We start from the raw sequence: 14,458 nt of genomic DNA, 5'->3' as shown, positions 1-14,458 counted from the left end.
TATAACCATGGTCGTTTACATATTCATTAAACAGTCTAAAATAGGTTTCTAAAGAATTTCATGATGCACCAGCTATATACAGTGTCCCTTCATACTGCTGAGCTTTTCACGGCATCAAGTTGGATTAGCTTTTGAATGCGGACTACAGAAGCAGAGTGTAATTATAGTAAAACATTATTTACCAAAGCTGAGCCACTAATACATACGTCTCTGTGGTAACATCAAGCAGGTGTGTTTTGGTAGGATTCATGCAACCTTTGGTGTTGCCAGCGTGGCAGTTGCATTTCATTCGGTTTCAGGCTTCTCATACAGGAGAATCCCAGTAGTGCGCAAACGAATATGCAAATATAAACGAAACAGCATATATAAGGAATAATAATTGAGCTCATGAAACATTTGAAGTCCTTTTGTTAATGCAAAATGGTTGTAGCTGTTTCTTAGACTGCGTTTGACTGTTTGTTTATAGTTACTCCAAAGGCAGGAGCCAATTACAAGAGCGACTGTTTAAACTAAGAATCTTCAGAGAGAGTGGAAACACTAAAACAGACAACTACACTATGCTTACAGTTTACTAAATATTATTTATTTTTTGTTTATTAGATTTATGTTTATGTACTGAGTTTACTGAAAAAAAAAAAACAATAACTTGTTATACACTGTAATACTCGTTCTAAATTCAGTGAACTTTGCAGCCGATCAACACAAACGTCTGGGAATTTTCCCACAGCCTTGTGCCATTTGTGAGTGTTTGTGGAGAAAATTCTAGGCCTACATTTCAACAAAGCTAGTACTCTTAATAAAAGCTATAAAAGTTCAGTGCTCAGTGACAATCAGGCACCAGAGATGCGGACTTTATTTAGCGACTCAACATGGATGACTCGCTACTTAACTCAGGATCAGCCTTACATGATTAAAGGCTAAGGACTGGTGCGACTGTTCGATGACATGCCAGAACTGGTGGTTGGTGCTTTCCTTTGAGCGTGTTCAGCTGTCCAATGTCCGTTGCCTTGGTGGAAAAGATGCAGTGGCTCGTTTCAGAGGTCTTGGCGAAAGCCTGTGCTAGCTTTCGCCCTCTTAGCAGTGGTAGTATCATGTGATTGGGGGAGTCCTAACTAGTAGGTGGAATTGGAAATGACTAAATTGGGAAGAAAATTGGAGAAAATAAAAGACTAAAGACTTCTGAAGACATGTCAATAAATAAATAAATCCATTTACATGTTTTTCTTTGCCAGTTCAGTTTTGCTACAGTCATCTACAGTCAATACTTCAATGACATTCCCAAAGCAGCTTGTAGCAGCACCAGGTTCAAACCCAGTCATGAAATTTCCTCGGTGCAGTCAACTGTCAGTGGTATAATAACAAAGTGCAAGCGATTGGGAACGACAGCAACTCAGCCATGAAGTGGTAGGCCACGTAAAATGACCATGTGGGTCAGCAGATGCTGAGGCGCATAGTGCGCAGATCTGCAGAGTCAATCACTACAGACCTCCAAACTTCATGTGGCCTTCAGATTAGCTCAAGAACAGCGAGCTTCATAGAATGGGTTTCCATGGCCAAGCAGCTGCATCCAAGCCTTACGTCAATGCAAGTGCAATGCAAAGTGTTGAATGCAGTGTAAAGCTCTGCCTCTGGATGCTAGAGCAGTGGAGACGTGTTCTCTGAAGTGACGAATCATGCTTCTCCGTCTGGCAATCTGATGGATGAGTCTGGGTTTGATGGTTGCCAGGAGAACAGTACTTGTCTGACTGCATTGTGCCAAGTGGAAAGTTTGGTGGAGGGGGGATTATGATGTGGGGTTGTTTTTCAGGAGTTGGGCTCGACCCCTTAGTTCCAGTGAAAGGAACTTTTAATGCTTCAAAAGCCTAAGCGATTTTTGACAATTTCATGCTCTCAACTTTATCAGAACAGTTTGGGAATGGTCAGCTGTATATGGTATGATGTAGCACTTCAGTTTCATATGACGACAATAATAAAATTGCCCAAAGACAGCAACCATCTCCAGCCCAGAAATCTCTACGTCCTTCCTCACCTTTATGTGAGTTGATGCGGTGTAGTGCGTGCTTGTATCCATGTGTGTGTGTTTGTGGGGTTGCTATGATGCACGAATGGCTGTAGGACCACACCCTGATCAGAGCATCCTGCAACATAGACATACCAGTACAACCTCTCCTCTTTAATTCACCATGAGTGTCCATCAGCCCTGCTGATTTCCCTGTAAATCTTCACACCTTCTTTGTTCACTGCTATTTTTGCAGAGCGAGCGTGTGGTTTGTGGTAATGCGATAGGACCAGCAGACCTGCTGGCTCATATTCCTCCGTGGTTGGGAGGCAGAAAACACTGAGAGCCTTTTTCATAAACGCGTTTGCTCTCCAAGTGCCACCCACACCACCTGCATCATTTATTGTGCATTATAATGCAAAAATACAATTGCCCATGCAGATGAATAGGTCTGAGATTTTTTTTGGTTGGTTATCAAGGAAATATCAAAATATCAAACAAAAATAAAATGAAACAATTAAACAAGTAGCCAGACAAAATGGGTAATTCTGATATGGGTTATAGCTGAGTATTGTCATACAGTTTTTATTTTCTCAGACCACATGTCCATATATACTTTCTCTTTCCCAGCTGTCCTTTCTCAAGATCTTTTTTTACCCACCTTTAACTGGCCACCATGAAAACGTGGGGTGCTTTTAGAAAGGCTAAATCTGTAAGGACCCGAGGGGTGAGTTTACAATTGGGTCACTTGAAAGAGGTGATAATTAATCCATAGCAAATGAATGTAGCGTGTTTGAACTTCCTGTGTGTGTGCCAGAGCACCTCATGTCCTGCCTTTAGCCCTTGTCTTTTCTTTGATGCCCTTTTCAGTGCGCTGTTTCATATTTATAGGTAGCCTCTACACACTTGTTTTTAATGGCAGTTACTAACATAACACCCCAAAGTAACAGTATATTTTAGCTGCTTGTGGAAGGCGGGAAGACGAGGGAGACCCACCAGTGATGAGACTAGGTCACAAAAACTTCTAATTTTTAAATGAAACCCCTTACATGGCCAGAGTTTAATTACACACTTCTATAACCTGAAAAGCTCAACCAGTTTACTGTGGTTACTGACTAATAAGCCTTAGTGTGTGATAACACTGAGATGTTACAGGGTTATTTGACTCGGTGAAAAATCAAATGTGTACAATTTAAGTCAGATGTAGTCAATCAGCTAAGTCATGTTTGGTGTTCAAATTTTGCTTCTTGAGTTTAGTGCTGAAGTTACTAGACTAATATTGCTAACAAACACTAGAAGTCAATAGTCACCAGGATCTTTTCTGTAAATACATTTTTTTATCTCAGATACATTACTTATCTCAATTCACTCAAACCTTCAAGGTCTTAATTTTAACTTGTCTTAAACTTGTGGCTTAGAGGACTGATTACTGTGAACTATAAAACTGAAAAGAAAAACAAAACTGTGCAGCTGACTTGTTGAAAAAAAAGCATGAATTCCAAGCTGGTCTTGCTCGTTTAGCTGGTCACTCAGCAAGGTCATGCTGGTTGACCAGCAGCATCTCAACCATGGAGGGTGAGGGTTGGGTTTTAGGGAGTAACTTAAAAAGCCATACAGTCTATCAATTAGAAAGTACAAAGGAAATCCGAGACATCATTTAAAAGGCATATCACTATCCCTGCCTATGTACTGAACAAGACACAGCCAGTGGTGATTAACCCCTTAAAATGCCAGGCTTATGGGTCTTTGCTTACTAAGGCTGATTATTCAGTAACTGCATACTTCAATACAAACTGGCTGAGCTATACGTGTGTGTGTGTGTATGTTGGGCCTGCCGGTGGGCCCTGACATTTTAAATAGCTAAAATTATGAATGATGCTATTTTATGCTTATTTTGACTCTAAAGTCTAACCAGTAGAAACAGTTCAAAAGCAAAGAAAACCTTTAGGAGTAAACAGCTTACAGAGCTGTTCCTGAATAAAAATTGACCCTGCTATGTTTCAGTGAGGCTGAGGAGAGTACTATCCACTCAGGTCTATATAGATGACGGAACAGATGCATACACCCAATTGGTCAGCACGAGGAGAGGGCCACAACACAGTTATCATTCTGCCTCATTCAACACAACTGACTGAACTCATCAACTAATTAGCCAGGCCTTCATGAGTGTTAATAATCTTTGCAATACTGTGGCTATCCTGGACCTGAGTTTGACACCACTAACCTAGGCAAGCCTTCCACTGTGAGGAGTGAGCAGAGCCAATTGTGCTGTCTTGGTCTTCTGTGGTATTGTCAGGATCCAATGTTAGATCTTGGCAATTGGACACAACCCTCTTATCCACTCAGGAGTCCCAAATGACTGCATTCTTATTGGGAGTTACCTGCACATTGTGCTGAAAGGCTACTGTTTGGTCAAGAGTTCCATTGGTGAGATAAGCAAGACCTTTTGCTAATGGGGTCAACAGAAACAGGTCTGCAGTTCTCCAGCTCCTCTCAGCCAGTCACACAGACAGTTTTCATGACCACCTGAAAAGTTAGGTCATGTCCATGTGGTTTCTTTAAGAGGTAGTTTTTACTGGTTTTAAGACCACCATGAGGAGACCTTCTACAGTTACTTAAAGCCTAACTTAGAGGGTTACAGCTTTACGCAGTTAAACACATTTTAAGAAAATCTACCATTTATATGTAAACAAAGTTATTCGAAATGGTTTGATGTGAAAAGGTATATTATAGAGAACTTTACTGAATTGGATTTCTTTACAGTGGTGATGATAAAAACCAGGGATTGTAATGTCTACAATGCAATACAATATAGCCATTTTATTTACTATGCAAAACTAGCGAATTTGCAAATGAACTTGTATATGTAATGTTGATGATGGGAAAATAGTGGTGGGCCCAAAAAATGTTTTCTTTGAGGACTATTTTGCCTTTTGTTGCCTTGCATGTACCTCTCAGCCATGAATGTATTTAAAAAATGCATTTTAGGACAAAATTATATCTCTTAACTATCACAAAGCAATGTCTTGTAATATTTTCATATAGTAAGCTTCTGTTGCTTCTGTTGAAGCAAGGCTAAGGCGAGAGGTTCAGATCAGCGAGCAGCAGTTTGGTTTCATGCCCAGAAAGAATACCACAGATGCAATTTTTGCATTGAGAGTGTTCATAGAGCAGTAAAGAGAAGGTCAGAAGGAGCTACATTGTGTCTTTGTGGATCTAGAGAAGGCATATGATGGGGTGCCAAGACAGGAACTGTGGTACTGTATGAGGAAGTCAGGTGTAGCTGAAAAGTATGTTAGGGTGGTGCAGGACAAGTATGAGGATAGTGAGACAGTGGTGAGGTGTGCAGTTGGAGTGACAAATGGCTTCAAGGTGAAGGTAGGGTTACATCAGGACTCAGCTTCGAGCCCCTTCTTGTTTGCAATGGTGATGGAAAGGTTGACAGATGAAGTCAGGCAGGAGACTCCATGGACCATGATGTTTGCAGATGACATTGTAATCTGTGGTGAGAGTAGAGAGCAGGTGGAAGAGAATCTGGAAAGGTGGAGGTTTGCACTGGAGAGGAGAGGAATGAAGGTCAGTAGAGACAAGACGGAATACATGTGTGTGAATGAGAGGGAGGCAGGTGGAAAGGTGAAGATGCAAGGAGTAGAGGTCGTAAAGGTGGATGACTTCAAATATCTTGGGTCAACCATCCAGAGCAATGGACAGTGTAGAAAAGAGGTGAAGAAGAGGGTGCAGGCAGGATGGAGTGGGTGGAGACGGGTGTCAGAGCTGATGTGTGACAGAAGGATAACAGCAAGAGTGAAAGGGAAGGTTTACAAGACAGTAGTGCGTCCTGCTATGATGTATGGTTTGGAGACTGTGGCTCTGTCTAAAAGACAGGAGGCTGAGCTGGAGGTGGCGGAGATGAAGATGCTGAGATTTTCGTTGGGAGTGACAAGGATGGACAAGATTAGAAATGAGCAGATCAGAGGGACAGTGAAGGTGGATCAGTTTGGAGATAAAGCCAGAGAGGCCAGGTTAAGATGGTTTGGACATGTGTTGAGGAGGAATAGTGGATATGTTGGTCAAAGAATGTTGGAGATGGAGCTGCCGGGTAGAAGGAGAAGAGGTAGACCTCAGAGAAGGTTTATGGATGTAGTGAAGGTGGACATGGAAATGGTTGGTGTAAAAGTAGAGGAGGCAGTGGATAGGGCAAGATGGAGGCAGATGATCCGCTGTGGCGACCCCTAAAGGGAGCAGCCGAAAGAAGAAGAAGAAGCTTCTGTTAGGGAGATTTTTAGATACATTCAATGCTTGGGACATCTGGTTACTATCCCCATCAACATGAACATTTCAGATTTTTTAAGTTAATGACACTGAAATGAGCATTTCACATCAGAGCACTGTGAATGACTACTTCTATATGATTGAATTACATAGAAATTTTGAAAAATAATAATGTTTACTCATGAGTTATTCTGAAACCCTTCATTAGATAAATCAAGTGTGTAATAATGAAGACAATGCTTAACTACAGTGATTAGCCCCTCTGTGAACTGGATTTGATCATTATCATGAATTTTTTGATATTTTTATCTCAATTTTTTGTATAGATTATAGGTGATGTCTGCTTGTATATAAGTACATCAAGGTTTCAAACGGCTCTGTGAACATGAAGAGTGATTTATATTTGTTGACTGAAGTGTTTTTATCTACCTGTGGACAACTTTACGCATGATACGTCTGCTTCCTGCTAGAGCATCTTGTCCTCAGGCATCTTGATGGGAACTTTGTGTCAAAGGTCAAAGTTCAGCCGTCCTAATTAGAGAAAACAGACTGACCATGAGAGACAGTCTCAGACCCTTAGCCAACCTGAGAGTGAAACGGCACATTCCAGTGATGAATACAGAGCGAGTCTCCACAGAGAAGACAGTTTTACTGGTCCAATTATACAGTACTAACAGAAAGCTGAAAGTAGCACACAAGGGGTGAGTGGATCATGAGTGTTTATGGCCAAGTCTAATTTCTTTACAGCTAAATCATCTGTGGGTGATTTTTTTTATGTGGACTAAGTGAACACATGAAACACACTAGCTAATTTCTACTAGCCAAAGTCACAATATAAATAACAGTATAACTGAAAAATCTGTTACCCCCATTAAAGCAACACTATGTAAGTTTTGGGGATTTGGAGAACTCTCTGGCACAAATGTGCAGTTGTAACACACAGAAGAACATTTTATAATATTGTTTGTGCTTTTGCCCACCTGAGCAGAGAGGATTTAAAGTAAACGTGCCTTCAGATTATGGATGTGAATGATGAATCTTGTCAACTTGCTGTTTAGCACAATGATTCATGTATAATTATTCAACAACATTTTTGTACAGGTAGCAGCAGCTTTCAAATAGAGCACAACAGTTCATGATCATTCAAATCATGGTTTATGTCATAAAATTGCATCAGAGAAAAGTAATAAATTGCCTGATTGCTGTAAAGTGTTTGGAGCAAAAATCAGATGCTTGTCATCTTGACTGATCTTGATCATGCACCCCTTCTACTAGTGACATGCCCAGAAATTGATTTAAATATGCTAAAATAAATGACTGCATGGTGTGTAAAATTAAATTGATAGTTTCCCTAACAGGCATAGGGAATAAAATAAAATTAAATGACATGCAGTCTGGCAAAGTGGAGATGCTAAATTGGCTGTAGGTGTGTCTGTAAATGTCTATGTGTCTGCCCTTTGTTGGTGGACTAGTAACCTGTCCAAGGTGCGTCTTGCCTTCTGCCCAGTGACCGCTGGGATAAGCTTCAGCACCCATGGCCAAGGAGGATAAGCGGCGTAGGGCATTAGGGCATGTACATACACACACACACACACACACACACACACACACACACACACATACACACTCACTTCTATCAACTGCAGTGGATGCTCTCTGCTCTGTGCATGTTGGCTGAGATTTCAAAGTCTTCTTATTTAAGCATGTTGGATGACAGGAGATGACCACCTGAAAGGGCTTGAAGAGTACTTTTTATATTTACACACACACACACACACACACACACACACACACACACACACATGCATGCACGCACACACAGAGTACTGATGGATTTGTAAGTGCTAGACCCCTGAACCTTTCTTCTTCTTCCTAGAGGCAAAACCTGTCACACATTTGTATTATATTCTCAGCCTGTTGAACACTAACCATACCAGCAAAACTATTTGCCATTGACTTGTAATTGACAGACACACACATGTGGAGTGCCAGGTAGAAATGAAACAGAACATTGCATAGCTTTTCTCAACTGATTGTATATATTTCAGCCGATTCTTCTTTCAGCCAATTCACACCTTTTTGCAAACAAAAAAATGTTTATGTAGAATCAGGACCTTCTACTGACGTACATTTATTAAAGTATAAAAATGATTTATTTTAGCCTGTCGCTGAAGCTCCTCCTGTAGCCTGCAGAGCTGAAAAAGGTTTTGTTTATGGAGTAAGGGTCCCCACAGGGCAGGATTATATGAGTCCATCAACTAAGGCTCATCCAAGCTTTTTGATGACTCTTTTTCAAGGTTAATCTCTCTCTCTCTCTCTCTCTCTGTCTCTCTGTCTCTCTCTGTCTGTGGTTGTCTCTGTCCCTGTCTGTGGTTGTGTGAGTTCCACCTGTTCACAACAGCCATGGTCTTTGCTTCCAAAGACAAACGGCCTCCCACCATGACCACAAAGCCTAAAGGTTCTAGGATATTTTAGGTACAATCGCTAGCTGTTGTGTGGAAACAGATGTAAAGTAAAGAAGAGAAAACAATAATCCTTTTGCATCAATTTGCAATTAATGAAGACTGTTATCCTTGATGTTGCTAATTATTCCTAGTATCGTGGTATAGCAGCCTATACTTTTTTACCCATATAAATGGTTTTGTTGAAGTTGAAGCTGAAGGTGTGTAAGGTGAAGGCCATGTAAGGCTGGGAAAAGGGAAATCTAGTCTAATACAGTCTTCCTTATGAATGCTGGCCACTAATTCTGTTACATTTGTTATTCACTTTCTTTTATTTTTTATATGTACAAACCTCCAGCAATTTGGGACAGTATGTGAGATGGTAAGATAAACAAAATACAATGCATTCTGTTTGACCTGTATGAAATTTAAAACCGTGCTACATCGCCTTTATTTTTAACAACACAATCGTTTGAGAGCTGTACACACCAGCTGATCTGGAATTCTTTATCTACCGTTGTGCAGGTCTTCAGCTATGCAATCAGATGAGGCCTTTATTGTTGTGTTTTGCAATTTTTTAATGTGCCACTTCAATAGGAGACAGGTCTAGACTGCAGGCAGGCCACTGTTGAGCCCATGCTCTCTGATTAAGCAGCTGTACTAATACATTCCTACACCATGACAGACCCTGACTTGTGAACTCGTAACAATCTGAGTGGTACTTTTCATTTTTGGTTCGGAAGAGTGCGACATCTGTTATGTTCACAAACAATTGGATTTGTGGATGCAGTGACGAGCAATGTTAGTTCACAATGGTTTCTCAAAGTATTCTTAAGCCAGTTTTAAAGTAGTGCTGTCTGAGAGGTTGAAGCTCACAGGTATTCAGTTTGGATTATCAGCCATTTTGATGACATCATGCACAATAGAGAATGAAATGATTAAAATCCTCTGACTTCGCTGCTGGTCATGAAATGCTGTTCTTAAACATTATATTGGAATATCCGCTTTTTTTTTAAAGTAGTAGACCTCGCTAGGCCTTTTCTGGATGCTCCTTTTATACATAAGCATGATTTTTTTTTTTTAATACAACTTTCCTACTTTTAAATTATTTCTTTATTTAATCACCCAACTTTTTGGAATGTCACAGGCATCAATTTCACAATGATTGATTGTAAATTATAAATGATATTTATAAAGAAGTAATCTGAACAGTCTGTAGGTAGAAGGGTAGGCATACTGTTTTAAATGAAATTCTTTTATTGTAAGCATTGCTGTACATGCAAAAATGTGAAAAACGAGCCAAGAAATGAGTGCACACTTTACATGGGCAAAATATGAGAAATGGGGCAAGATATCAGAGCATCAGAATTTAAAAACATTGGAATAATCCGATTGATCAGAAGACACTGACATTGGGGCATATGGAGTGTTAATTACTGCTTAAACTACTGTATAAGTATCAATGAATTTATAGTTTGGTGACTGTGAATACAAAGTCTCTAGAGGTTGACACCTATGCAGTATGTATACCACTGTACAAACGTTTGGAATCACTAGTCATATTCATTATCATTGGTGTTTTAACCTGTAAAGCCTTCTACAGATTAAAATAAAACACTTGATGCTGTACGTCTCATTATACAATCATATACAGATCTGTTCACCGTTGTAGAGAAATCATAACACTGGACAGGAATAAAACATAAAAAGTGGCCTGTGCAAAAGTTTTGTCAGATTTTATTTTTTCTTTTTTGCAATAGGTTGAACTCAGTTGAACACAAATAAGTAGAAATTGTGCACTAAAACTGGCAAAAAAAAGCCATATTCAGGTGTGTTCTCTGTAAAGAATATATTAACTTGTTTACATTTACAAAATCAACAAAACATGTTATCTGCCCAAGGGGGGTTTGAAACGTTTGCATACGACTGCTTGTGTTAGAAAGAGAGAGGAAAAGCCCAAACCTGTAGCTCATCCTCTCTCCGAGTGGCCCTCAGAGGGCATGTCCTGCTGTGGGCGGCATTGCAGGGCAAGCTGTGATCAGACGGGCGTTGAAAGATGGACGCCTCCACCTGCCCGTATCAGCCTTGCCCATCACAGCCACATTCCACAGCCCAGAACTGACAAGAGGAGCCCAGAAATCACTTCTGCCTAAGTAGGGAGGAACAGTGAGGCTTCACCAGGATGCTCTGGCTAGCATGGTGGGAGGTGAAAATAAAAACCTAATGAGTTTGTTTGCAAGGGCTTGAAATTGTATCACCTGCATTAGTATTGGTCTTTCAGACTTCTTTGCACCATTTTTTATCAAGCAAACATAAAACATACTGAATTAAAATGTGAACTTCCCTGCATTATTTCTTTACAGATGTATCATCACTTTTCTTTGAAGCCTGTAGTAGCTTATCAATGAAATATCCTTGCATGCTTGACAATGGTTACAGCACTTAGTTGTGTATGGTCAGTGTTGTTGTAACGCTGTTGTAATAGTCTCCTGCTTCTACATATCACATAAAAACAACAGTCTGTGGGGGATTATTTGGAATGTCAGTCAAATAACCCTTTCTGTCAAAATAGGTGGTTCTTGCCTCAGTTGAGCGAACAAAGCCACCAAATCCTTTCATGATAGTTAGAAACCTGGCTTATGAGAATGTCTTGGCTTGCTATATTATGCATATTATTTCCCACTTACACCCTTTCTTCCAAACTGATATTAATTCCACTCTCTTGGATCACAATCCAAGTATAATCTCAGATTCAATTGGAGAATGCCCTTATTTAAAGGTTCCACTTCCTGAGGCTAATGAAACCAGGCCATGAAACTATATCTTCATAGTATGAGCTGAGTTGGAGGTAAGAGATTTTTTTTTTAACGTGGCTCTTGGATTAGTCCCACAGGTTTCTCCCACCTTGATAAATCTCCCGAGGAATGCCTAGCCTTTCAGCGGCCCGCTCTCTCCTTTCTCAGGTCAAGGGGGTGGGGGAAGTCCATAGATTTTTATCTCTGCTTCTAGCTCAGTTTACTATGCCGTTTTGCTTATGTTGGCCACCTTATGTGTAGTGGTGAGGTTCAGTTACAACCAATGGCAAATGAGTATTATCTTCATTTGATTCGGGGAGATGATATTCATATGCTTAAACAGCTGAATTTGTTAGTTATGATTAACAAATTCATAACAAAGCCAAATTTGTCATTTTAAATTGATTTATTGCTATAGGAGGATGCTAACCCATGAGACTCTGATGGTTTTCCATAAATCACAACATCATAATTCATTTGTATTCTTGTCAAAAACAGATGGTAATGTGCAGAGGTCAAATGTCACGTCAATTTTTTTTTTTTGCCGGAAACTAAAGGTAATACCGAAGACGGAGTTACGAATGCTTTTAAAACTCGAGGGAAAAATGACTGATTATTTTGGAGATTAACGTTTGCTCTGAAGGACTGCATCAACATTTGGCTTGTCATATATCATTTGTTGAACAATAGATACATTCTAACATGCTCTAAAGTTGTGCCCAGGAAAACAAAACTGCACTGGAAGCTTGTTTTGAGAAAGAGATGCCAAGAAATTCCTTTTCTATACAAGCTAAAATGTCTGTTTTAAACATGTTATTTCTAAAAGCAAATGTCAGTCAAACGTATTTTTTACTTTTTTGTTTTACAGACTGAGGAGAAAACGACTAACCCACGTTACTGGAAACATGAGCCTGCTTAACGGACAAAGAACCCAAAAGAAATATATATTTTGTCAAAAATATGTCTTTTACCAACTCTGTTTTACCAAGCTCTTATACCAGCATATTATTTTCAGCAAAACAGCTTTAAGAGATGCTATAAATATTACTTTCATTTCAGATGCAGTTTAGGAGGACAAAACACGTCAAAAGTCACGGTTAACGTTTGCTGTATGAGTCTAACACGTCTCTATATACTGTCATATGCAAAAGTTTGAACAGTCTTGGTCAAATCACATCTGTTGTTGATTTCATAAGTGAAAATACTACTAAGTTAGCATAGCCTTTACTAAATGGTGGTTTCCTGCTAATTGTAATTTCATTTTTATTTATTTGTTGAGTTGAACTTACAGGAAAATATATGTATATATAGGCTAAATATAAGCTTTTGCATATGGCGGTATTATTGTGATTTCTAAACTATGGGTTTATGTTAAATAAGTGCACCAGATTAATTACGTAGTTTAAAATGTGGACCTGTAAAGTTGTTTTTCCATTGAATTACAGTTTAGATCATCAATTATTATGCGTTGAACATGACTGTATATATAATGGCATAGTTAATTTTTTTGCTTATTGTAAAAATTATATAATGCCTTAATAATCATCCTTATTATGGTACCTCTAAACCTGAGACTGTCTGTATTGAGGGTTTGACATGATTATTCTGTGGTACTAATTCTCATTACTAGTTGTTTTGTGTGTTGACTTTCTGTGTGGATTGTTTTGGATGAATACATTAAAATAGTATACAACCCCAGTTCCAATGAAGTTGGCATGTTGTGTAAAACATAAATAAAAACAGAATACAAAGATTTGCAAATCCTTTTCAACCTATATTCAACTGAATACACTACAAAGACAAGATATTTATTGTTCAAATGGATAAACTTTATTGTTTTTTTGCAAATATTCACTCATTTTGAATTTGATGCCTGCAGCACGTTCCAAAGAAGTTGGGACAGGGGCAACAAAAGACTGGGAAAGTTGAGGAATGCTCAAAAAACACCTGTTTGGAACATTCCACAGGTGAACAGGTTAATTAGAAACAGGTGAGTGTCATGATTGGGTATAAAGGGAGCATCCCTGAAAGGCTCAGTCGTTCACAGGCAAGGATGGGATGAGGTTCACCACTTTGTTAACAACTGCGCGAGTAAATAGTCCAACAGTTTAAGAAAAATGTTTCTCAATCTTCAACTGCAAGGAATTTAGGGATTTCATCATCTACAGTCCATAATATCATCAAAAGTTTCAGAGAATCTGGAGAAATCTCTGCAAGTAAGCGGCAAGACAGAAAACCAACACTGAATGCCTGTGACCTTTGATCCCTCAGGTGGTACTGCATTAAAAATCGACATCATTCTGTAACGGATGTTATCACATGGGCTCAGGAACACTTCAGAAAACCACTGTCAGTGAACACAGTTCGTCGCTCCATCTACAAGTACAAGTTAAAACTCTGCCATGCAAACCGAAAACCAGATATCAACACCACCCAGAAACACCGCCGGCTTCTCTGGCCCGAGCTCATCTGAGATGGACTGACGCAAAGTGGAAAAGTGTCCTGTGGTCTGACGAGTCCACATTTCATATTGTTTTTGGAAATCACAGACGTCGTGTCCTCCAGGCCAAAGAGGAAAAGGACTGTCCGGATTGTTATCAGTGCAAAGTTCAAAAGCCAGCATCTCTGATGGTGTGGGGGTGTGTTACCTGGGTAACCTGCACATCTGTGAATGCACCATTAATGCTGAAAGGTACATACAGGTTTTGGAGCAACATATGCTGCCATCCAAGCAACGTCTTTTTCAGGGACGTCCCTGCTTTTTTCAGCAAGACATTGCCAAGCCACATTCTGCACGTGTTACAACAGTGTGGCTTCGTAGTAAAAGAGTGCAGGTACTAGACTGACCTGCCTGCAGTCCAGACCTGTCTCCCATTGAAAATGTGTTGGGCATTATGAAGCACAAAATACGACAACAGAGACCCCGAACTGTTGAGCTACTGAAGATGTAC

At 39.7% G+C, this 14,458-nt stretch overlaps 1 protein-coding gene across 2 annotated transcripts in view; it reads left to right on the top strand.

The window, feature by feature from the left end:
* si:dkey-27h10.2 (cell wall protein DAN4) overlaps positions 1-13,205 on the top strand; it is a 40,567-nt gene extending 27,362 nt beyond the window's left edge. For both annotated transcript variants that reach the window (XM_017701428.1, XM_017701427.1), the window contains exon 11: positions 12,376-13,205. The gene's annotated coding sequence lies outside the window, so the exon portion shown is untranslated. The remainder of the gene's footprint in view (positions 1-12,375) is intronic.
* Positions 13,206-14,458: the final 1,253 nt, after the last annotated feature.

This window comes from Pygocentrus nattereri, chromosome 5, assembly GCF_015220715.1.
Source record: "Pygocentrus nattereri isolate fPygNat1 chromosome 5, fPygNat1.pri, whole genome shotgun sequence".
NCBI lineage: Eukaryota > Metazoa > Chordata > Actinopteri > Characiformes > Serrasalmidae > Pygocentrus > Pygocentrus nattereri.
This window is presented reverse-complemented; position numbering and strand designations above follow the sequence as displayed.